Below are 26,930 nucleotides of genomic sequence, written 5' to 3'. Positions count from 1 at the left end.
GTTTTCAGTTTATTTGCCTTTTTTTTTTTTTTTTTTTTTTTTTTTTTTTTTTTCGTGGGAGAGTAAGAGGGAGAATGGAACTTGAAAGAAAAGTTGTGAACAAACTGGGAGTTTTATTTGTGGCTTTGTAGGTTACTGAAACAAATACAATAAGATACCTGGTTTGTAGTATTTTCAGATGCAGACATAATTCTTCTTGTGTAGTAGTATTCTCCATAAAAACTTCTGAGCATTCTGTCTCAGTATTTATGTATCATTTCTTGTTTTCTTCTTCCCCAGAGTATCAATAGCAATTTTAGAATGCAAAACATTTGAAAAAAAAATTGCATTTATAGAGTTCTACATTTACTATTTTCTTACTGCTCTTCAGGTTGTACTACCTGTATTATTTATTTGTTTAATAAAAATACATCTAAAAACAAATAATATATATATATATATTTAACCTTTTGAAAAACCTGGTTGTCAAAACTTATAGAATACTGGATTGATTTAATGCTAGCAGTCTTCTAGTGATATGCAATCCATAATATCTTGAAATATTTTTTTTCAACTTAATGTTGAAAAAAATGTTACTTATGTTACTAATGTTACTTAATGTTTTTAGAACAAACACACAAATGTACATATACTGTTTGAAGAATATTGGAGTACAATATATTTAATACAACATGTGTTGCAAGCTTTTTTTCCCCCTTTAAAATGTTTATATTCTTTTTTAGAAATTAAGCAATCAAACAGATATCTGATGTATCCTATCTTCTTTAACCATTCATAGCATGCTGTTTTTTTTTTTTCTCAATGGCATGTCGATATTACATCAATATCATCATTAGAAATTGTAACAATCAGACAGATTTGCAGTGTACACTTATGATTTGTAAAGCATGCATTGCATATTTCTCTTAAAAGCACATCAATATCATTAGAGAATCAGCAGTCAAATAGATCTGTATAGCAAGCATGTGCTGAGCATGATTATATTTAGAATTTAGGCTTTGTTGATTTCTCCTTAAGTTTATTTCTGCTTCTTATCAAAAGGGCTATCTCGATACCATCTTTTACTGTAAAACCTTTAAAATAGTGTTTCTGTAAACACAGTATGATATAAACCTCTTCCAGAAACTCTAGTAATAGTGCATTAGGATTCACAAAGGTATCATAAAATGGTTTGTGAAAGACTTATAGTATCCCAAGCCTTTAACTTTCCAACAAAAGCTTTGATTTTTGAGGGTAACTTTAGTACTGCATACATGCAGTTATTTATCACTAGTTCCTGCTTTCCTTTAACAGTATTAAAATGTTTTCTCTGCAAATGTTATTAACTTGTGTTGTAAAGTTTAATATTAAAAAAAGTGAAAAAAACTGTTTACCAAGATGTGAATCTTATTTCTTACACATTTTATTCAATTTGTATCAAAAACCATAACCTAGTATTAACATTCTAAGATGATGAAAACGTAGCAATGGACTATAATTTTGTGCCATATGCTAGAGAATTAATGGCATGCCCCTACCACTGTAAGATAGCAAGCAATTAACTGTTCTCCCACATGAGTGTGCATATTCCTTATTTTGATGATGATCAAATACAGCGATTCATTAATATTGGAAAAATACAGTTATTATTAAATTCTCTTTCAGATGTCAAGGTATGTAGAAATTTTGTCAGAGAAGCAAATCAAACCAATTATGTACAGAAAGAATATTTTTTTCCATTACAATGTTGATTGTAAACTTAATGGAGAGACGTTATGATGCAAGTTGCTTTTGTGTCTTTTGTAAATAACAATTATTGCAGAGCAGAATTTTGGCCTTCTATCTTTATAACCTGTGAAACACTCATTTATTTTTAGATTTGCTTTAAACACAGTAATATAATAAGGAATGGCAGAGTCCTACTTTAAAGAACCATTTGTTTGGGCAGTAAAAATATAGCCTCTCAACATTCTTAACCAATTATCCTTCTTTTGTTTATGCTGTTTATGGCTTGTGGGGTAATGGCTCCAGCAGAGCTAATAGTCGGCACCAGTCTGGACATCATTGCAGGAGAAAGATTCACTTCTCACGGAGATGACTACTGCAGTTGCCCCAGCCTGTGTGAGGTCCCTGCGAGGGTCACTCTCCTGACATCTTGCAGTAGGTGAGGACAAGGACATAGCATATACCATTTAAATACGGATAGTTTAACCTTGCCTAACATTTCACCTTGGATACTGTTGTTTTTTCATAGCTCCCTTTTCAGAGCTAATATAGTAGCTTTATGGGTGTGGAAGCATGATTTTTATCTTGGCATTGGTTTGAGGATAATCAGGTCATCTGTAGAAAGCAGCCTGAACTCTGACTCCACTCATTTAAAACCAATGATCTCCCCAGACTATCTGCCTTGACTGTGTACTCCAGCAACTGATGTTGATTTATATGAAAATCATTTATACTTTTTTTTTTTTTTTTTTTTTTTGTAATTTTTGCCCATTGTTTGCTGCATTAAACAAGTTACTCTGCTGTAGTCATGGTAATTGTACATTCTGGACTTGCTTCAGATGCATCTGTGCCTCATGGGAGTCAGTCACATGACAGCTATACAGAGATTTTTTTTTTATGTCATCAAATTGTGTCCTCTGTGCCTATATCTGATGCAGGGGTCATGAACTTTAGGTTCAGTAATAGCAGAAAATAGGTCTAGATGAAGAGAGAGCCTTCTGGAGGATTGCATGGATAGTACAAGCACAAAGAGAAACTGCTGACAACTAAGCTTTCCTAACTGTCAGGTACTTATTCTCAGCTGATGCAATAATAATTTGCACAGAACAATAAGCTGTATTGCTGTATATAATATTCTTTTTTTCTAATGACTCATTATCCTAGGATGATGAGGAGATGAGTAGAATATAAGTGTATTAAAAACATAATTGCTTTTCTATTCAAACAAAAGCATGCAGTGTATACGTTGTGACAAATGCCTAATGAATAGGAGTGGAGCTTTTTTGTTCTGTTTCAGTTTATGGCAATGCCTGCCATAAATGCCTATTTAAAATCTTAATTGCTTTTAATTTTAACAGTTACCTGATAGTCGCTTCTGGTTGGAGAATCATACATGAGAATATGTCTCTGCACTGCAAATAAGGGCTGTTTATATATAAAGTATGTTAACTTTTATGATTGAAGTTACGCAGTTGTAAAATGAATTTTGTACAGCTATTGCTATTATAACATAAATACAAGACCAATATATGTTTTTCATGCTGTTGTAGCCAAAATGCAATACAAATCCTTTGAAAATATTCATGGGAAAATATTTTGCTTTTAAGGATGTCTGCATTCTATGTCTCTCTATTTTTCCGTAGAAGTATTATCACTTGACTTGGATTAAAACTTGCTATTGTTAAAGCCCGTCTTATGCAAGCATCCATGTTTGGTTCTGATACTCAGTGGTAAAAACCTGAACTGTCCAGGCTAATTATTCTGTTCAGATGGCATTGGTCCCATGTAGTCACTTCCATAAATACATTAGAACATGAAAGATGCCAAGGCAAATTTTTATTTCACTTACAGACCCACAGTGTACCTTTTTGGTTGATGATCAGCATTCCTGGGCTGTAATTCTGGACTGTTCATTATCATCATCTCAGCTAGAACCACCACAGCATGTGATATTTTTACATAATTAAACATTGTCTCTATCCTTGGCTTATCACCCAAGCCACTGAAGTCCTTTCCAAACCCCTCAGGGCAATGGTTATGAAAAGAGTTACTACAAACTATAGGGACCAGCAGACTATCTATTAAGTAGGAACCATGCCTTTTTCTGTTGGTGGTGTTGAGGTGTTGTTTTTACTGGGGAAATTTGGTCTTTGTTGTCTATGTCGCTTCAGTAGTTTTGTATGAGCATCCTTGAGAGATACTGTGATTAAACTGTCCTGAGTGCTACGTCATGTCAAGTGCAAGTCATTTTAACTTCTGAGGAGACTCAAAGACCATGGTAAAGGCAGGAGGACCATGAACTACACCAAGGTGGGATGCAGTGCAGGCATAAAGCAGCATGTGCCTTATCACCCACTGTAAGGTGTAGTCTCTGCACTCAAGGCTCAGACCAAGTGTTCCATCTCTGACAAGGTGTTAGTATGGGATGTTTAAATATTCTTTCAGTTAAAACCTGGTGGAAAGTAAGATTCTCTCTGCTAAAATTAAATGCAAAGACATATGACTTGTGTAGAACAGTCTGGCATATCTGGCATGGCTATTAACATTTTTTTTTTTCTAATGGTCCTTTAAGTGTTTTCAGAACCTTTGTTTCTACTGCATAATTAAAGCTTTACTTTCTTAAAACAGTGACATTCTCTTTCCAACCAGTAGTTGTTTACCATTTGCCCTGCAAACATATATGAACAGTTAATTTATGCGTTGACTAAGTGCTCTGCTTGATATATTATGGCTCTATAGGACAGAAGTGTACTAATAGAATTACAGAATTATAGAATGGTTTGGGTTGGATGGACCTTAAAGATCATCTGTTCCACCATTCATCTTAGTGTTATCAACGAACATGGGTGCACTCAATCCTATTGACCATGTCATTGGCAAAGATGTTAAATAACACCAGTCCCAATACAGACCCTTCTGGGATACCATGAATCACTGGTCTCCACTTGATCAGTCTCACTGGTTGAGTGCAACCACACATCCTATTCCTTACCCACTGAGTAGTCCATCCATCAACTATGTTTCTCCATTTTAGAGACAAGGATCTGTGAGACAGTATCAAATGATTTCATAGAACCATAGAATATCCTGAGTTGGAAGAGACACACAAGGATCATAGAATGACCTGGGATGGAAAAGACCTTAAAGATCATGTATTTCCAACTGGTCTGCCATGGGCAGGGACACCTCCCAATAGATCAGGATGCCCAGGGCCTCATCCAAACTGGACTTGAACCACCTCCAGAGATGGAGCATCCACAGCTTCTCTGGACAACCTGTGCTAGTGCCTCACCACTCTCTGAGTGAAGCATTTCCTCCTAACCTCTAATCTAAATCTATCCTCCTTTAATTTAAAACTATTTCCCCTGTCCTGTCATTATCTGCCTGAGCAAAAAGCTTTTATAAGCTCCCTTTAATGAAAAGCTGCTAAGAGGTCTTCCCAGAGCCCCTCTCCTCTTTAGGTTGAACAGCCCCAGCTTTCTCAGCCTTTCTCCATTGGAGAAACTAATCTAGTGACCCAAATCACAGTTCACCTGCACAGTTAACCTGCACAGGCCCAGATATGTTCTGGATGTACAGTATTGGCTTTGGGCTGTGCTGTGTGTTTGCCAAGGCTGCAGGACAAACTGCTAGCTCACTGTAATTTAGCAAACCTGTAGGCAGCTCCCACTTGTCACCAGTTACCATGCCATGTGGCTTTCGTTGTCTTTAAACCTGCAGCAAGAAGTTCTTATGTGTACATCCTTTCTGTTTGACTGTTGAAAGGATGCATGGAGTGTTTTAAGAAAATCCTATATCCCTTCCAGGAATTGGATCTGAACAGCATGTTGGTCAGATCCCTGTTTGGATCTGCACAACCCAGTGTTCCCTGCACCTGAGGGGATGTAAGATTTTCTATACTAGCCTCTCCTTCTTTATGTTACCTCTAATAAATGGCATTTTAAGTGATAGTTTGCAGAGTCTGAGTGCCTATTTTACTGGGATCATGAAGAAACAGCACCTCCTGGTGCAAAAGTCAAGGGCCACCAAGGTGATCAAGGGACTGGAGCACTCTTCCCCTGACAAGAGGCTGAGAGAGATGAGACCACCTGGCATGGAGAAGAGGAGTCCCAGGGGAGATATGATCAATGTGTACAAACACCCAAAGGGAGGATGCAATGAAGATGGAGCCACGCTGCCGCTGGTGGTGCCCAGTGCCAGTACAAGAGGCAACAGGCAAAAACTAGAACCCAAGCGGTCCACCCTGAGCACCAGGAAGCACCCCACCACTGTGCATGCAATGAAGCACCAGCAAAAAGCACCCAAAGGCAACACTGCCCCCCTGACCCCCCAGTGACCCCCAAAAGCTGCCTGGACATGGTCCTGGGTAACTTATCCTAAGTGGAACTGCCCAAACAGGGGGGCTGGACTGGATGACCCCAGAGGTTCCCCCCATCCCCAACCAGCCTGCGACCCTGTGAAAATGGATGACAAAGACTGGGGAGACCTGAAGGGGAAACGGGAAAGCACAACCAAAGTCCCAAAAAAGAGAGGGAGACACACACTGGTTTGCTTTTACTCTTGGTTACTTTTGCTTTTTTATTATTTTTATTATTTTGCATAGTTATTTAGAACTCTTTATTTCCCACTCCTGACGAAGAGTCCTAAGGAAGCATCTACACTGGACCTCAGCGCCAAAGTCCAGCACTTCTTCCTCCTGTTGGAAGGGACGTCTTCTGCTTCTCCAGAGGAACAGCTGCCTCTCTCGCTTCTGTGGCACCACGCGGAGGTCCCAAGGAGCCCGCAGGCTGTCGGACAGGCTCCTCCTGTTGACCCTGGTGCAGCAGCTCAGAGGACGCCAGTCCCTGTCCTCTCCTCTTCCTCAGGGCTCAGCGCAGAGGAGATGCCAGCTCTTTGGGAAGTGCTGGAGTGGGGGATGGCAAAGGAGGGATCCTCCAAGCTTTGGCTTGAAGAGTTGCCAGGAGGCAGATGTTACCTGGGAGTCCACCAGATGTTACCGGACTCAGGGCTCTCCTGGCTGATGGAAAGTGCCTTGCAGTCAATGCCTCCGTGGAGCGCGCCGTTTGGTGGGACATGGAGAGCCCCTAGCGCTCCTATGCATGTTTATATGCTGTCTCTTCAGAGGCAGCCTGTGCACGATGTTGTGGTGCCAGGCCTGCCCTGATGGAGGTGGATCCACTTCCATTGGTTGTTCTTCATCTGGATGTGGATCCACCTCCATGGGCTCCACGTCGCCATCAGCCGTATCGATGTCCATTGGCTCTGGCATGCATCTCCTCCCCGTGAGCCTTGGCTTCTTTAGGGGAGGAGGATTCATTCTTCCTCAGTGGAAGATAAATTATTTGCCTATCTCTAGCAAAATAAACTCTCTCTTCTCTGGGCCTCCTCCAACTCCTCTCTAGCTCTGGCCCTAGCCGCTCAGCGACTGAAGGTCTGGCCGCAGGGTCCCCCTATTTATAGGGGTTGGATGGAACGGTAGTGACATCAGGGGGCCATGGCAACATGATTCTGACACTGTCCCATGGTGACCAAAACATGGCAGTGCTGGGAGCTGGGGCCTATGGCCTGAAAGCAGCCCCAGTTTTGGAGGAGGAGGAAGGACGGATGTGCTGAGAGCCCCTTCCTGGGGATGGATCCCCCGGTTTGCCAGAGAAAATGCCTGCCCCTGGGGCACGGGGATCTGTGGGGTCTCCAGCTCCCTCTTCATCCTGTGCCTGGCATCCTTTTCCATTTGTCAACAGTGGCAAGAGTGTCCCAGCAGGGTTGGGCTTCTGCACTACTGCCCTGCTGCCTGCAAGTGGAGCCGCCCTTGGGCCCAACAGTAGCGGAGAGGGGTCAAAGCATGCCAGCACCTTGCACACAGCAAAGGGAGACACAACGAATAAACGGTTGAGTTTCATGGGTTGTGTGAGCCCTTCTTTCCTGTCCCATTTATGCTGTCCAAGGAGCATGAGCAGGTGGCATCACCTCTGCTTCATCCCCAAGGGAGAGGTGTGGAAAGGAGAGGGCCTGCCATCCTCTGGGGTGCTGTGGTAGGTCCACAGGATGGGTCGGTTGGAGGGTCTGCAAGGTTCCTGGGGCCTGGTGGTGGTGGGGTTGTCCTGTGTGAGTACAGGAAGGCCAACTGGGGGCTGCTGTCCTCAGCCTGTTCTCCCCTCAGTTACCAAATGGGTGGCTGAAGAGGAAGACAGGCCCTCCACGACCCTGCAGACAGACGAGCTGGAGATCAACCAAGCCTCTAGATAAGTGGTTAGGACAGATTTGACCTCTGCAAGGGAGGTCTTGGTAGGAGGAGGGCTGACGGGGAAGTGGCACATGTGCATAGGTTTCTGTCCGCCACCATCAACTGTTTCCTATGCACCTCAAGGACTGGGGAAAGGTTCAGAGCCTAACATCAGGTAAAGAGGAAAGGGAGGTGTTTCTGTTTCCTGTACAGTAACTAAATTACAAGCAACGTGCCAAGAAGTTGTACAGACTGCTGTTGAACTAAGAAAAACTAAGCTGGTTGTCTTGGTGTTTCTGTTGTCGGCTTGATGTGCCTGTGTTGCCATGGTTGCAGGTGATCCCAACACCCCATTTTCATGGCTGGGTCCAGGGTTTTGCTTTCACAGCTTGCAGAGATGCAGCAGGAGGTCATACTGACTAATTCTTGGCTTCTTTGCTTCCTTCGGCTCCTGCCTTTTTGTGAAGGCCTCTGGTGTGGGCCACATGTAAAGGACACGTTGACAGTTCTGCAGGTTATATTCCATCAAGATCAGTCACCTTGGGATAAACTGGAGAGGATGGAGACCCCACAGGCTCTGGGCACGGCTTCCATGCCTGGGCACCCTCACGGGGATGAGCCTTCTCCTTTGCCTAGCTGCGAGTTGTCCATCCTCCAGCATGGGCCTGCTGCCTCTCATCTTTTCACCGAGTGCATGATCTTCTCCTATGCTCCCAGTAGGCATCTGTAGTCAACACCCAGGTGTGTCCCCCCATCTCTCCCTCCCTTGAGTTAGAACATTATACAAACACAGAGAGATCCGAAGGACTAAAACTGCATACATGGCTGAAATTTGAACAGAACAACAAAATAGAGAACCATGCCCTTAAAAGGCAGAATTCAAATACAACAATGCAATGTGAGATCTTCTCAGCTTAAAAGGACAGAAAAAGCAAACTCTGACACAGCTGTGAAAAACAGGTAGTACATTAAAATTAAGGGACAAACTTCCAGTAAACAGACAAAAGCCTTATATAATGAATGCATATAACGTGAATATCTGTGATCAACTACTCCAAATATGCACCAGCACAGAAAGAGGCTGACAAGATTTTTTTCAACAAAAGAGAAATAACGTTTCTAGCAAAAAAGAATAAATATCGTATCTGGCCTAGCAAAATGAAGGTAGTACAGGGATATAAGTGGCTTTGATAAATATCTTTCAGTACATCTGGAAAAGCCCGTCAGGAGTGATCAAAGTTCAGAGGGAATCCAAAGAGCGTGTAATGCAGCTTTCCATAGTAACAGAAGTTGGCACAGAGGTACAGCAGCTTACTTCCTCTCCCTCAGTACCATCTTCATGCTCTAACCAGGGCATTAACTAAGAATGTATGGATCTGGCTCCTCAATAAGAAGTAAGGGATCTGCTAGGTGTTAAAACGACAAAAACACCTGGTTTCCACTCCCCAGATCCAAAGAAAGAACTGCTCATCAGCACATAAACTCAAGGGAGGAATTGGAAACACAGCAGGTGTTGTTCAGGGATGGGTGAGGAACTTCTTGGGGCCATCTTTTCAGAACACTGATCATCACCAATTACTTGTGCTATGTGACAAAAAAACTTTTCCAATCACACATTTTTCTGAAACTAGAGACCTAGAGTTAAACTCAGTGATTTAGATTGGCATATATTAATCCTTTTTCTCCCCATTCTTATATTTAACCTCTAATCTTTTTGCAGATTATAAAACAATACACTAGAAACCCAGCATGCCTCTTCTTTAGATTTTTATAGTATGTAACAACAAAGCAATATTTTGCTTAAAGAATCATAGAGTCCAACACTTGGCTCCACACAGAACCAGCCAAAAATCAAATCATATGTATGTGATCATTGTCCAAATACTTCTTGAGCCCTGGCATGATTGGTGCCATGACCACTTCCCTGGGGAGCCAGTTCCAGTGCCCAACCACTCTCTCAGTGAAGAACCTTTTCCTGATATCCAGGAAAGCTGGAAAGCTGCTGTCGCAGCTTCATGCTATTCCCTTGGGTCCTATCGCTGGTCATCAGAGAGAAGAGGGGCACCTGCCCCTCTGATCCTACTCATGAGGAAGATGTAGACCTCAGTGGGGTCTTCTCTCAGTGTTACTTCTCCAGGCTGAACAAACCAAGTGTTTTTAGTTGCTCCTCATACGTCTTCCTCTCTAGAAACCTTACCATCTTTGTAGCCTTGCTTTGGACACTCTAATAATTTTATGTCCTTTTTATACTGTGGTGTCCAAAACTGTGCACAATATTTGAGGTGATGCTGCACCAGCACAAAGAAAGCAGAGCTGGGCAATCTCTTCCCTCAACCGCCTAACAGTGCTGTGCTTGATGCTCCCCATGGTACAGTTGGCCCTCCATCCTCCTGTCCCCCAGCCTGTATGTATAGCTAGGGTTGCTGATTTGTACAAGTCCAGGTTGATGACATCAGTTGCTTTTCCCTTATCCACCAGTGCTGTAAACCCTGTTGTAAAAGGGCATCAAATTTGTCGGGCATTATTTGCACATAGTGAAGCCATGTTGACTATCAACAATCACTCCTCATAGCTTCTAGGAGGATCTGCCTCATGATCATGCTTGGCACAGAGACGAGACTGACTGGTTTGTAGTTCCCTGGGTCTTTCCTTTTTTTTTTTTTTTTTTTTTTTTAATAAATAAATAAATAAATTAGGGGTTATATTTCCACTTTTCAGTCTGTTTTCTCTAAAACAATTCTCAAACTTCTGCTTTCTTCTCTTTGTTTTTCTTCTTTATACCATGTCAACATCTGACAAAAACAATATTTTGTTCATAGATTCATCTTCCTCAAGTCCCTGTGTTATCTGTAAAACAATTTCAATTCTTTCAGCCAGCACATTTGGTGCCTGTCCCAAAAGTAGCTGATTTTTTTTCTTGATGTTGTCCAGGTTCCTGGTATACAGTTTTACCAGGGATGACTGGACTGATTGAAGTCCTCCAGAATTCTGATTTTCATTGCTCCTTCATCAGTATAGATGTATACAAGAAAGAAAAGAAAAATGTCTTCCTGAGACAGGCTTTCTAAGAGACATCATTCTTTTTCTTCTGTTACCCTTTTACCTGAGAAGGAGCTTGAGGGAGGTTTAAAACTGTTCTGTCTTATCCTAGAAGGTTTCTTCCTATTCCTTGGAATCCACATTTCACCTCTCCAATTTTAATTTTAATTTTAATTTTAATTTTAATTTTAATTTTAATTTTAATTTTAATTTTAATTTTTATTTATTTTTTCCAGTGTCAGACTGAATTTCTCTTGGCCAGTGTAATCTAGGGCTGTAATATTCCAAGAGTTTGCTTTTGCATTTTATTTCAGCATCTCCCCACCTGGTGGGTGGTATGCTCTTGACATGCAGTTCCAGGTCACTGACTTTCTGTTTGCACAGGTTCTCTGGCCAAGAGCTGCATGGCAGTCTCAGAATCATCTGTTTTGTGATTACAGAAGTGCTACTATTCTGCATATGTTTGACCAGCACATGCCTGGAGTAGGGGTTATAGATACATTTAATTTTCAGCTTGTCTCTTAGCACTGAAGCATTCCCTGCATGTTTTTTTTTTTATTATTATTATTATTTTATTTTTGTTTTTTTCTTCCTTTGATATTTTTGTTTACTGTTAAATGCTACATTCTTTAAAGGCAAAGAAAGTTGTCTGCAAATTTTGTTAGCAGATTTTCTAGATTCAAAAGTGTTGCATATTATAGCATTTACACCCCTCCCCTCCTGCCCCATATAAATGCATTGTTTGTGTCTGGGAAATGGAGTCAATGAAAGTATAGTAATCAATAGTCCAACCCATGCCAAGTGGATCTTGAATCTGTATCTGCTGACCTATTTTTGTCCTGTCTGTCTTCACCATGGATATTTGCTCAGTTTTGATTCACAAGTACTGGTTCTGCTTTCTCGCTGGGTGGTATCACTTCATAAATATTTCTACATCTTGCCCATGGTGCCAGAACACTGTATTTCCAATATTTTGAAAGTGCTTGCTGAGAAGTCATTTGGCTTATTATCAAATGGCCACAGCCCAGCAATAAGCTATAGGTGACATTTTTAATATGAAGTTGGCAGGTCTCATGACTCAAACTGGGCATTTAATGTTTTCCCTAGAATAGCTTATTTGTGCAAAAGGAAAATAAATACAACAACAAACACAGTTTGGTAGTTAAAAAAACAAAAAAAAAACCAAAAAACTTTCAGAATTGAAGGAGTCATATAATATTAAAAACAATATTTGGTGTTTTTGAAATTCTGATATAAACATTTCTGTATTTTTTTTTCCACTTTAGTTTTCAGGTTAAATTTAATAAGGAAATTAGATGCTGCTTATGGTATGACTGATTTAGAGAAAATGCCATTATCTTTTTAGCCTAGAAGTTAAAGCATTCATATTCGGTGAGTTAGACAACACTGTTTTTCTCTTCCTGTTTCCTGACTGAAAACAAGTCCTTAGACCAAAGAACTTCCTTTTCTAGGAGCAGACTTCACGTTCCCATGCCAACACTTCATTTGGTCTTACTCATCATACTGTAAATATGCTCTGAGGTGATGACCTCTCAACACTCTCACCTGAACTTTTCTTTCAATATAAATGCCCCCATAATCTTAGGCAAGGCATAATAAGAGTACCCAAGTAAAGAGGATTGTGAAGCCTGCTGGTGAGGTTACTTGCCTGGAAAGTAAGCCACCTTTTTTTCCACTCCTGTTTTCATATATGAATTAGTTTATTTAGGCTAACAGTGTGCCTCTCACTGCATATTGCAGTTAAAATATTGATATCAGGTCCAAAAATGCTCTTACAAGCTGAAACTGAAGTAATATAAAAACAATTATCAAAATGAAAGGCTGCATAAAATGTATAACTTCTGTAGCCAGACAGTATGCTAGCAGTATTTGTTTCCTGCTGTCTGGGAGGTCATCCTCCTTAACAGCATGAATATAGTTTTCAGACATATGAAACTAATTTACGAGGGACATTAAGAGCTTACAAAGGCAAGATAGAAATACAGAAGGAGGCAACGTAGAAAGTGTAGTCGTCTTTGTCACCAAATAGCCTACAATTACGAAAGACAATTGTATACTGCATGTAAATAAGTGTTTGTGTTCCAGGAAAAATGAAACACTCTCTTGTCTTCTTAAAACACTGCACCAAAATCTACTGTAGCTGATTCCCAATCTAATTCACATCCAATGGGTATTTTTAAATTGCTTCATTATTTTCTGAAAGTGAATATGTAATCTCTGATATAGTACAAAATGTACTGAATTGTCAAATCTACATAAGGAGGTATTCTCAGAGACACTTTTCCTTAAACAAATTTATGATCTCAGCTAAACTAATGGCAAAAGGGTGGGGTAGGGGGGAAAAAGCCAACAACAACCAAACCTAAGCTTTGCTTGTCCTTTTTAGCACTTAAAAACTTAAAGATAACTGACTCAGAACAAGTTTGAAATAAAATCTTCTTAATATAATATTTTGTATTTAAAAGCAAAATAAAACAATTAGCTGTCCATAGCATGTCCATGTGTCCATATATTCTTACTCATACATGGACACATGAATCCTCCAACATTGTTGAATCCATTGTTCCAGAATAAGGCATCAAACCCGGTTGATTTAATGACAGTATTTGGGAAACATTGACTTTCTCTTTGGTCCCATCCAGTGCTTGTGTTGACTTTGGATGCATTTTGATTGCTCATATAGAGTTGGGCTGTTCTGTGTTTAGAATTGTAGTCAAGAAAGGCAAACAGCACTGAACCTCCAAGTAGGAATGCTCTGGCAGCCAATGTACCATTTTCAAGGGGAGAGAGTCTGTGCAAGTGTACTAAGCTTTTGGAAACAGCGGTGTTGCAGAGTGTTCCTAGTCAGGCAAAGATGTAGTGAGGGTGTTTGGTCTGGAGAGCTGTAACTGTGATTTTTTACATCCACAAGAAACTGGGCCTCAAATTCCACATCAAGTCAAAAGAGATTGTCCTACCATAAAAATGTTTTGCTGATAAAGAATCACTTTCTGCCTATGGAGAATGTTTTGCTGAAATATTGGCTTAGCTTACTTCCACAGTGGTTTATGTTTTTTGTTTTTTTTTTTTTTTCGTGTACATACCAAAATGTGTGTAAGCATTTCAGTGGGTCAACCCCTTGCTACTAAAATTAGCATTTTTTCTTAATGATGTCTTGTTAACCTGACCATCAGTGAATTGGTTTTGAACAATTTTGGATCTCTGAATTGCTCCTACTGTGTGAAACTTGGTAAGATTTTCTTTGGAACACCAGCAAGAGAGATTGTTTAATACTGTCTAAAGAACTGGAACAAAAAAGGTATTAGAGTGAGGGCAGGGTAGAAATACCACTTGATGTGGAGATAAGTAATTATTTGGGCTCACAGAATCACAGAAGAGGTGTTGTGGGAAGGAAGCTCTGGAGAAAGTCTAGTCCAACCCCCTGCTCAAAGTAGAGCTGACTACAGCAGGTTGCCCAAGGTTGCACCCAGTTGGGTTTTGAATATCCCTCAGGAAGGAGATATTCCAGGAGATCCAAAACTGCTCTGGGTGAGCTGTTCTTGTGTTTGACCATTCTCACAGTAAGAATATTTTTTCCATCTGTTTAAGTGGAATTTATTGTTTTTAAGTCTAAGCCTATTGCCCCTTGTCCATTAACTGAGGAGAGTTTCTTTCTGTTCTCTTTATTTTCTCTCATCAGGCATTATGAATGCTAAAGATGTATAAATTTTGCATATATATTGCATATGTGTTGCATTTACTGAGCTAAATGTCATGCAGAAATATCTTGGTTTAGTTTAGTAGGAAATCTAGTAAAACTTGAGTGGTTAGGAAAATGCAGGTTTTTATTTGTCTCTTCCTTCCTCTGCTTTGCTGGTATTGGTCTTCAAGGTGTAATGATATTGTATTAAAGTCATGATGAGGTTAAAGAGCTCTGACCACTACTGATTTCTAAGTGCATCAATACTTTCGGGAATATTTGCCAATCAGTGAGAAGGCAGGTTTTTGCTCAGTGAAGATGGTTGCAAGTAAAATTCTCAGCAGGTCTGGCAGTGAGGGATTTCTTAAAGGAATTGCTGCAAGGAATTTTGTTAAATTCCAATCTCAATTGCTTTGCTATAATTTTCTGTAGTGCAATTATTTGTTCTGTTTGGTATCAAAAATGATCATACTTATTGTGACTTAAGGCTCTGTGTAGTTAGTGAATTTCCTTAATTCTCCTTCCTGCTTTCTTTCTAGCAGCGGCAGCAGCTATGGGTATACAGAAAACAGACTGGGTCCTTCTCTCAGGAATGTATTTGTTTTCCATTTTATTCCACTGCAGTGTCTGCTTGGAGGTTTCTCTCAGGACTAGACTGTTTAGTAGCACTTTTGATTTTATGGTATTCATATGATTCATAATCCTTCAATGTCTGGTGTGAAGGGAAACCTTAATCAGCAGAAAAAGAAATGTTAATGTTGGTATCATTTTACCGTTTAATGGTATGCTAGATATCAATCTGCTTCCATTTAGGAAAAGAAAAGCAGTGGTTTTGTTGTGAAAACTGCTTTATGTGATGTGATAAGAGCTCATATTCCCATCTGGCAAGAGGGAGCAGATCATTCAAATTATTGTAGCTAGCCCTGTGTTACTAGTGGGAAAGGGAATGAAACATTGCTATGGAAGTAAGTGAATTCATTACACTGAAGATGTCAAACATGGAGTTGACAGCCAGGATCCTCAACTACTGTACACAGTTTTGGATAATTACTGGTTAATACAAGTGAGAGTGAGAAATGGACTGAAATTTTTTTCTTTCCCCTTCCCTTCCCTTCCCTTCCCTTCCCTTCCCTTCCCTTCCCTTCCCTTCCCTTCCCTTCCCTTCCCTTCCCTTCCCTTCCCTTCCCTTCCCTTCCCTTCCCTTCCCTTCCCTTCCCTTCCCTTCCCTTCCCTTCCCTTCCCTTCCCTTCCCTTCCCCAAAGCTAAACAGGAGGACAAAAATTAATTGTGGATTAAATTTACAGCTTAAAATGCAGTGATATGTTAAGCTCCTGAATTGCAATATACTTCTGATACCTTCTGATACATCCCTGGATAACAGCACTAGAAACATATTAATGTAAAAAATATGAAATAGAATAAATTAAGGGAAATGAAGTCAGTGAAAAATTAATATACAGCTTATACTTGGTTTCAAATGCTTTGTGTCTTGGCATTTTACTTGGAGAATATTGCAACTCCTTTCCCTCATATAGAGATCAAATGCGTTTCAGATAATTCATGATTAATAAGGCTGCCTTTACTTTTTCTTTTTATCCCTCTGACATTCCAACTCTGTCAGTGTTTCTAACTCATTTTCTATATTGTTGACTTTTAGAGGCATACTTGCTCTCTTTGTCAGGGCCTCTAAATATTTGATTATTAAAATCAATGTGTTAGGTCATAGCAATCACTGTCATAAGGTCACTGAAAAACAATGATAGAAACCAGTGGTGACCATTACTCTACTGTCTTTCCTACATAGAAGCATAAGGAGCTGAACCAAAATACACAGTACTTCACATTATTTGTGTGCTGGCTTTGCATGACGAAGACAGGCACAGTAGCCTATAGGCAGAATTAAACATTGAAAAAATCTCTCAAATGTTAAACATGTTCTGTATAAGATACATCTTGTGTTCGCCCCTGCTTTTTGGACAGCATAGAAGCCATGCAGGCTGCTATGCTGCACAAAAAATAATAATAAAAATAAAAAAAAAGAATGAAAGGAAAAAAAAAGAAAGAAAAAAAAAGAGAGCTGGATAAATAGGAAATGGCAGAAACAAGGCAATGGGAGGATGAATGATTGTGTGATGAATAAATGAATATGAAGGAAAGGGAATTTTGCTCCCCCATAAAGAGATAGCTTCTTCCATTGAAGCTTCTGTTTTCTAGAAACTACTTTATATGTGTCTGCAAGCATAACTTGTCTCATATCCTGATCTCTTCCCCCTTCTTCCAGTTATTCCCCTTTTTCCCACCTGCCAACAAAGAGAACTAGAGAATGCAAATAAATTGCCTGTCTGAAATGGAGGCAGCTGTGGGCTTTGGTTGACATTAGTGTATTGTGGAGGGATACAGATGCACAATACTCATCAAACTTCTATCAATACTAATTTACTAATATCAATAATAATCCATTTCCCAGTGGATCAGCTTTCTCAAGCAGGGTCTGTGCACTACTTACAGCTCTCTGAGCTCTTCAACTAAGGTGCCAATAAAGCTGACCGCTGTTCTGGGGCTATTGACAGTTATTAAAAATGACCTTGATGTAATTTCATGCCTATCAAAACAAAGGCCATATGTTAAGGATTATGAAAAGCTACAGTGAAGGAAAGCAATGACAGGCTTCTGCTGGGTGAGGGTAGAGGGAGGTCAGCATATGTGAAGATTATTCGTTCCCCTCCTCTGCTTCTTTTCCTAAGGCACTGAGCCATGCCCCTTGGTAGGCAACTGTTATGTTAAAGGCATAATTGGAGCAATTTAGAGCTCAGGGGTACACTTTTTTAAAGATCTGTCATAGCATATCATCTCAACAGTTAATGTGGCGTAAAATATCATAAACACTGCTGAGGACCCTGGAGTCCCTGTGGCAGGGTCCAATCGATAAGACCCCGTGGATGATCTCTCTTCACTCACAAATAGAGGGCAATGTGAGGAACACTCTCGCTTTCTTATTCTGCCACTTTCTAGGCATACCAGGCTTTTACCTGGGTGGTTGTTCTTGCCCAGGCAAGAAATGATAGTTTTGTTGTGCCTGAGGCATGGTCATCAATAAGATCTCACAAAATTATGTGGAGATTGAGTCTCAATCCAACTACATGGAGATTGAAATGCAAAATAAATTTATTCCTGTGAACAGTCAAAATACATGTATATGTGCTGTAATATGCATATATGAAACCACAGTTTGGAATCCAGAAAGTTCACAGGCAGTAAACTTTTTTCCTTTGATCTTAAAAATGAATCAGCAAGTTTCCACACTGACATTTTGTTTAGAAATTATTTACTTATTTTTCCTCTCTTGAATATGAAACTGCCCTCCCAACTCAGTAATTGTGCATGCAGATCTCAGGCTAGCTGCTTGTGCATGGAGCTGGTGCTTTGGCTCTATAACCCTAGATGTTACCCCCAGCATTGAAACCTGGGCTGGTTATTGCAATCTTTTAAAAGTGCTAAATAGCTGCTATCTCTAGAGTCATTTCAGTGAAATCCACCCCTTCTGTGATACTGGAGGACCGAGGAGGATAATGCTCTGGGTGTCCCTGGTAACAGATTGCTGTCCTGGGGACAGGAGCAAGGCGACTTTACTCTGACTGCCAGCCCCTAAACCAATGGTAAGACCTTCATGGGAGCTTTGTCAGTAGGAGGGGATGGACTTTAAATTACAATTTTCCAGGCAGCAATGAAATTTTAAATTAATTATTTAACTGACTTGAAATAAATCACTTAGAGTCACACCAAACTAAAACTTTTTTTTTTTTTTTTTTTTTTTTTTTTCTGTCAAGAAAGTTAGGTAAAAATACTTCTAGGAAATCTACAATCTACAATCTACAGTTTTATGCAGGAAATTAGAAGATAGGTTTTCCTGCAAAAAATTGGAGATTACTCTCTGACTTCAGTATAAATTTTATTTCCAGTTTCTTTTGTGTATGGCACAGGACAAGCAGCTGAATGTCTGCACCATTGTAAATACAGTGTTGGTCTTTTGGGACTGTTTGAATTAAAATGTTAATATTAATTCTTTTTAAATTTATTAAATTTGCAGTAATCTGAAAAAGAATATAACTTTTTTTTTTTTTTTTTTTTTTTTTTTAAGAAATCTTAAGGAATTTACTGGTGGTCTGGCTTGTATATAACATAGCATATTATAACTTTTTTTTTTTTTCTTTTTTTCATTTAAGGGTCTTTATAGCGTGAAACTGTACTTCAATACTATAATTGGAGTTGTGTTCCCTCTCATAGGTGTGTCACATCTCCCAGCCTCTTTTGCTCATGCCCACACCTTTGTCCTTTCTTCTGTGTGGCTCCAAAGGGTCAGTAGTTTGGACTGTGGACTCATGCACTTGAAAATTCATTTAGTGGCAAAAAAGAGTGTAGAAAAGGGGATTTTCCCTTTTTCAACTGCTTATCTCCATCCAGTTCACCATGAAACTACATGTAGTTTTGTGCTGACTCAGGACTTTGAGCAACATTTGAAGGTGGAAGGAAGCCACTTGAGGAGAGAGCAAGTCAGGAATTATACTTCATGTACTGAAATGCATCATGTGCAGCCTAATGCTGCTGGATTGAATTATTAGTTTAATGGGGTGACTAACATTGCTGACCATTACTCTCATTCAAAAAGTTTCTCTTGACTTCTAAGTAAGTTGCAAAGGGAAACTGAAGTGTTGAAGCCTGTCTAGGGACAATCTTATTGTTTTCTTTCCAAGACTCAATTTTGTTGAAACAGAAAACATGACATATGGTTTGGTTTATTGAGTAAACAGCTACTTCATCTCTAAATGACTGTTTAGAGTATGTGCACTGCTGGTAACTAACCTTTGTAATCAAACATTACCTAGAAATTGCTACAGATGTATACACATGCTTTTCTAGATGAACTTAAAAGCCTTGAAAATTTAATTAAAAGAATGTTAAGGTGTTATGCATATGCTTACAGTTTCTATGAATGTCTGAAGCTCTCTGTTATTCTTTTTAAAAATTTATTTTTGAGGTATTATTTTACTGGGAAGCTTGAACCAGTATGTGCATTCCCTATACAATAACATTTTTATATCATACCATCTGTAATGTACATATTCTTACAAGGTCTCTGTGAGGGAGAGAAGTATTATTATAATTAAATTTAAAAATGACCTAGAAAATACTCATAATAAAAATATTTGTGTAAGTCACTGTTGAATTTTAGGGGATCTTTAAAGAAATACTTGTGTAAAGAAGGGCAATTTATTAATTTAGTTGGACAGGTAGATTTGGAGAAATGAAGTTTCCCTTAACATGTGAAATCTTAAAAAAGGTTAAAGAAAATGGTGAAGAACTTGTTCCGTTGGAGAGAGGAAGTATTCCCACCCATGTCATTGCTTTACATTAGGATTTATTTGCATTGTCACCTATACAGAGAAGAAAATAAAATTTCCTTTAGTGCTTCACCTTTGGGAGAATTCACATCTTTTAGTGTATCTACACAAGCAAGCCTCTCTGAATGTTGACAAGGTCTAAGCTTTCACTTTATAAGATATTTTTTCACTAATACTACCACACAGCGATATAATTATGCATAAAAAAAAGACTCATATAACTAATGAAGACAAAAACTGCTTAGACTCAGCCTTAGATGTGCACCTGGTAATAATAATGCAAATGACTCCCATGACTAAAGAAAATCATTATAAAAAAACAAAGTATAGAATAAATAAATAAAAATACAAATAAAAGCATAATATAGTAAAAAAAAAAAAAAAAAAACAAAAAAAAAAACACAGAAAACAAACTTAGTAAAGATCAGATTGAAGACATGATATGAAGGACAAACACAACACAGCAATGACAATTTATGGTAACTCTTTTTTTTTTTTTTTTAAACCTAACCTTTTTAAACTAAAATGATTTTAAATTGCTGCATTTTATTACGGGAAGTCAGCTTTAGTTGACATGCTGAGGTCTGCTTTTTCTTTTTTTTTTTTCATAGAAAAAATAGCATAGTTTAAGTTTATATTCTGGTATTTTATAATGTGTCAAATGTGTCATTGCTATATTACCAGATCAAAGAGTTCTAAGTGACACTTTCTAATCAGGACTGTCAAGAGGTTTCATTAGTAAACAGAAGCAGGAAACACTGGGGATAATGGTTCAATACATATTTTGCAGTTGTGAAGGAAGGATAAAACAGATTTTATTTATTTATTTATTTAAAAGTATGAAGCTACTTTACAGCTGTTAAAATGAATATTTAGTAAAATGCTAAGACAACATTTAAAATTAAAAGTGCAATCATTTAGCTGAATAGTGTATTTTATCAGACCTCTGCCCATTTAAATGTTTTTATCTTGAAATTCCTTACAGAAATGACTTAAATTTGCACCCAGGACTTCAGATAATAGAAGAATCCTCCCATCCAGAGCTGGCTTCCAGAAAAGCAATTTTAACATAGCATTTAATCTTTAAAGTTTTGGTGCATGCAAGAGATTTCTAGCTGACAGCTGAAAAAAAACCTGAAGCTCTGAAGTTTTTTGGAGGAAAATGTGGGTGCGTGGCGTGCAAATTTATCCTTCAGCCTTCATGGCTTTTCTTATTCTACTTTTGAGAAATATCTCAAGGGGCAGAAGACTACAGAGGTGCATATGTCTATATGCTATCGGTCACACTCCTTTCTGTCATTACCATCTGGCTTTTGAGACGTACTGCAAGGCAATTTTCAAATTGCGGTGGCATTTGGATATGCAAGTACAAACTTGCCACGGTACATGATATTATTTGTTGTCTGTTTGGATCAGATTTGGATCCACAGAACTTTACAGATTTTTTTTTTTTTTAAAAGGGGCTAACAGAGTTCTGTGTTTGCCAACCATATATGGTATGTAAAACAGGCTTTTGTTCTTTTATTCTGCCCAGACTTTAGCCATCTGTCCGGCATTTCTGGATGTATGACAACCCAGGCAGAGTCAAAACTTCACGTGGGCTTGTAGATGTCTGACAGTGCTATTGTTACATTACTTTATGCAGTCCCTGGAGGTCATAAATGAACAATAGGCAAATGTAAATCTGAAGGCTGAATTTGGCATCTTGGTCTTCCATTTTGAGGTAAAAATCTAATAGTCAATTTTGCCTTTCAAAAAAAAACTAAGTATAGACACAGATGTATTGAAAAATATGTTCTCCAAAATAATGTTTAATATAAAATTTTCTTAACACTTATGTGACCTCAGGAAAGTTATAATTGGAAAGACTAATATAAAAACTGAACAATAGTTTTTCCATTAGGAAAGATCATAGCAAGTTACACTTACAAAGCCTAATTCTTATCTGGGGAGGAATAAAAAAAGTTTTTTCATTCATAAAGAGAAAAATTATATAGCAGTTATTATAGAGGTTTCTCAAGTCATGGGACCAAGATAAATTAATATTTTTATTAATATTTAGGATAAAAAGTAAAGAAGTACTAAAGCCATATGTTGACTGCACAAGTCCGGAAGGCATCATAACATGAAGGTTTGGAACAATCTTCAGGAATAATTGGATTATTTTAAAAACTCTTCAGGGAAATTATGTCCTTCGCAGTTTAGCTTTGTCTTGTTATTGAGACACATTTATAGGATTAAATCAGGCATATTTTATACTGGCTTCTGAGTTTTTAAATATTTTTACAAATTGATTGGGATTCTGACCAACAAACGGCCCAATATCAATGTTGATGGGAGGTACATCTGGAGTACATTTTAAACCTGTTTCCCTACCGTTTTCAAAGTTTTCCATTTTGTGCATACTGAACCTCTGCAGAAAATTGTTAGGAGAATATATATTTCTTGAAAATACATCTTCAATTAAAAAAAAAAGCCTATGTTTTCTAAAAAGCACGTCAGTTACAATAATCTTGTGTAGGACAGCTCTAGTGCTGTTTACAAGAGTTTGCTTTTTTTTTTTTTTTAAATAAAAATTGAGTTTTTTAATTGTACCTATGGATCAAAGAGAACAGATTTTCTCTGCCTTTAGATATGTGCATTACTTCTTACATTTTGTTATTATTCAAATCATTATCTTAAATTATTAGAATGATTTTGGTTGTTTGTTTGATTGTTTTTGATTCAAAACTCTTTCTTTCTGGCTTCTTTCCTCTGCAAAATACATTTGCAGGTCTGTTTTCACATTGTGCCATGGAAGTGTATTTAACATCTCCAGATCATCTGAGTATTTCACTACATGTTCACTTAGAGTTTAACTCTGCTGAACTCTCTGAAATATTTAATAGATTCTAATCTGGTGACTGCATTGCCTTGTACTAATATTCAGTGCAAACTTTCCTGTACATTATTATTATTAGTAGTAGTAGTAGTATTTGTATCCATATTTGTATTATTAGTATTTACTTTGGATTCTGACAGTTAAAATCCAAGATAAAAATTACTCTTTTATTCTTTCCTCTCTTTTGTCACTAGTTTGTTCTGCTTGGTTCCAAAATTGCACTAACCTAGCATTTATAAATTAAGTATCTTACTTTTCTGCTTTTCTTTCATGTTATTGTTATGCTTACTTATCCATGTGTAGAGCACTGAATTGAAAGACGCTGTAGATGATCACATGGTAATGCCTATCTCTTTAGTCTACAGTCAATATATTTCTTAGAAAGACCAGTTCAGCAATAGCCACAATGATTTAAATACTCCAGTCCAGTCCTAGACATTGGTATACCATGTGCTCCTTCGTAATTACAGTGTAATGCCATTGTGCCAGACATAGATGAATACAACTTTCTGCTAGCCTTATGGATCTGTGCTATGAAGAAGTTGCTTTATAAATATCACCATATTATCACCATAGTATTGTCACCACATTGACATTATATTACCATATTATTGACCGTGTTCATTTCCCAGATCTTAACTGACATTGTTAGAAACCTGGCAATTGGATTTTGGTCCCCTCCCTTCCCCACCTCCCCAAGTTATAATAACTAATTTACAAAGGAGAATAAAGATTAAAAAACAAACAAACAAACAAAACAAAACTAACAGGGCAATAATGTGAAGAGGTTCTTAACTGTATATACAGTTCCCTATAGTTTCCATACAATATAGTGATTTGTGTTCCAGGAAAGCACATTATACCTCTCTATATAAAACCATCAGAAACAAAATTCCCTGATAAACACTAAATCTGTCAATTTCACATTAAGGAATAAGCTTAAGACCATGATCAGGGAACAAGAATTACTCCTACGTATCACTGGATGCTGTGTTTAACAGCTCACTGCTTTCAGAAGAAAGAACGCACCAATTATAATGCACCAAATCAACCACATCATCATAAACCAAACCCTTAACTTTTTAATCTTAGCCCCCAGGTGCTTGCTCAAAAAATTATAATGATAGGATTACAATACAATGATTTAAAAAGTACAGTGTTAAATTTAGCCAATTATAGTGCAGCCAGTTAAATCACACTCACACCCTAATCCTTTTTTTCCTCTGTGCTTTTTTTATGTACACATGTCTGCAAAAGTCCTTGAGTAACCCTACCAGTTTTTTCAGCTCCATGGAATGAAGTTCTTGGACCAGCTGGACAGCTGCTTTTTGCTACTGGTCACGAGACTGGATGTTTAAACCTAGTCTTGATGAAATTTCCTAATCAGGAATTAATTTGTTGTACATGATGCTGTTTCAGACTTGCTCTGTTCTAGTCCCAGAAATATTTCAGTTGTTTCAGTTGTGTAAGAATGACTGTTTTTTAGCAAAGAAACTGCAGTTATAATTTGGAAATCATAGTATCTGCTGGTATCCTGGTATCTTTTAATTGTTTCCCAAAAGACAAAAGTTGGTATTTTTTTTGGGTAAAGGAAGAAAAGAGTTTTTGTTGAAAACGTCAGAAGTATTTTTTTTTTTTTTTTTTTGTGTACCGGTAGTTTATAACAGAAAGATTATAATTTGTTTTAGTCTATTATGTAATATGGTATTTGTTATAATATTTGCAAATATGAGTACTTATCAGCATAAGAGCAACAATGCATATGATAGTACTCATCAATATTTTAGGTCCATTCAGATGCTTATTAAGGAGAAAAGTCTCCAAATAGCAAGCACATCCTTTACAAAGATCTCATGTATTAATTCATAAACTGAAAGTTAACTGGTGCATTTGATGTGCAGTGGTATCATTGGTTAACGTATTGAATGGGGATGTTAACTTCTAGGGATACTTAAGAATGAATTGCCTGTGACAGCAAGCTCTCTGCAAAGCTCAGAAGTGAGCTCAGTTCAAACTTCTGGGTAAGAAAGGATGTGTATTTTTTCCTTTTTGTAAAGAAAACACATCCATGCAAAATTAGTTTAAGTGACTTTGCATTCTGCAATTTTCTGCCAGACATTTGATTTTAAAATTGCTTTCCTCAGGATTAAGAGATTTGATTTGATTTATGTTATGTTATGTTATGTTATGTTATGTTATGTTATGTTATGTTATGTTATGTTATGTTATGTTATGTTATGTTATGTTATTTATTTCTATCCTTGGATCTATCACAATGTGTCCTGTTTTTATTCTTCTTTTGCTCTGTTACCGTTGCCTGTCAAAATCTGAGTGACTCTCCAGCACATATCCCAGTCATGGGGGAGACTTGCAGAAACAAGTTTTAGATAATGGTTTTACATGAATAGTCTTATTGATTTAATTGAAGTTAGTAGCAGCATCTAGGCTTGTTCTGATGTTGGTGTGGGGGACTGTAGCTGTAAAAGAGACTTCCTTATTCTGTTCAGGAATCCTGTTTACATGTTCTCTGCCCGCTGTTTTATCCCTCCATTCTCCCCCAACCTTACCACAGTTGGTATCTCTGAAGCTCCCATAAACCTGCTGCAAATTCTTTGACTCAGCTGCCTGTGTTGGAAAGCATGTCTCTACACAGCTATATATGTGAATTACATAAATTCACTGCTAAATGTTATGCATGGAGATGCGGTGCACACCCCAAAATTAGCACGTGGATTCTTGCTAGAAGTAAAAGCAAAACTGGAGTGCTAGAGAAATGGATCCACTACTATTTTGATGCCGATATAGTCATTATTGTTTCTGATAATAGTTCACCTGCAGCATGCATGCAGTGTGCCTGACAAATGTGCTACAGGAGTGTGTACCATTCCTAGCTGTAGATTTATCTAGATATGTCTTCAGAATGTTATTATTATTATTATTATTATTATTTCTGAACTAGATGCAATGCTTTACACTCTAATCCCCTGGTAAAATAGCAGATATATTTTGTCTAATGCTGGCATTAGTCATTTCAGTATTAACAGAACCTTCAATCTAATATTTGTGCACTCCTAGATATACATGGCTTGGCTTCACTTCAACCTTCATGCTGAGGACCTTCCTGGACTACAGCCAAGCTACTGAATATGAAGGATTAAATTTGCCCTTGTTTCATAGCAAGGTTGTATGGGAGCATTCCAGGACTGATTTTCATAATTTGACAGTCAGGAGGAGAGTTGATGTATTTATTTTCTTTCTTCATGCTTTCCTGAAAAGGACAGCCTGCCTCTGCTGAATCTTGAACACTAATCACTACAAAGGTTTTCTTTTGTCTTGCTGCAGGTGTGTGACAGTTCAGATTACTTGTATATGGTTAGAGTAGCACAGTATTGTTGTCCTGTAGGGAGCTAAATACAGTTTCTTGGCTTCTTACCATTCCACATTTGGACAGGACTATTCCAAATATTTTGCATGATCCTTTAGTTTGTTTACATGTGTGGGATGAAGGGAAAGTGCTTTTCTGAGTATAAGATGTACTGCAGACTCACTGTTTTATTCCTTTGTGCCCTTCTGTAAGAACAGAGCACATTCTTTTCAGAATTCTGAGAATTGTAATGACATTTAGGAGTCTTGTCTAATTTTTTGAAAAATTATGATTTGAACATGGTCTGAACTTTTGGGTAGACCTGTGCGGTGTCAAGAGTTGGACTTGATGATCCTTAAGGGTCCCTTCCAACTCAGGATATTCTATGAAACTTGTTGAATGTATGCTGATATATTTTGCAGCCTATTTACACTTAAGTTTAAAAGCAAATTTATTCCTATTATTGACTTCTTGCTACAGAGGGCAGTGGGGCCACTTACCACTGGTGAGAGAGTATTATTTCTGTGTTTTGTATATGCTTTTCATCCAACAGTCTGGAATAACTTTTAAATTTTAATTAATCGATTAGGTTGCATTATGCCATGCCACAAATGGCATAG

Source organism: Aythya marila (assembly GCF_965140915.1).
Source record: "Aythya marila genome assembly, chromosome: 2".
NCBI lineage: Eukaryota > Metazoa > Chordata > Aves > Anseriformes > Anatidae > Aythya > Aythya marila.
Note: the sequence above shows the minus strand (reverse complement) of the source record.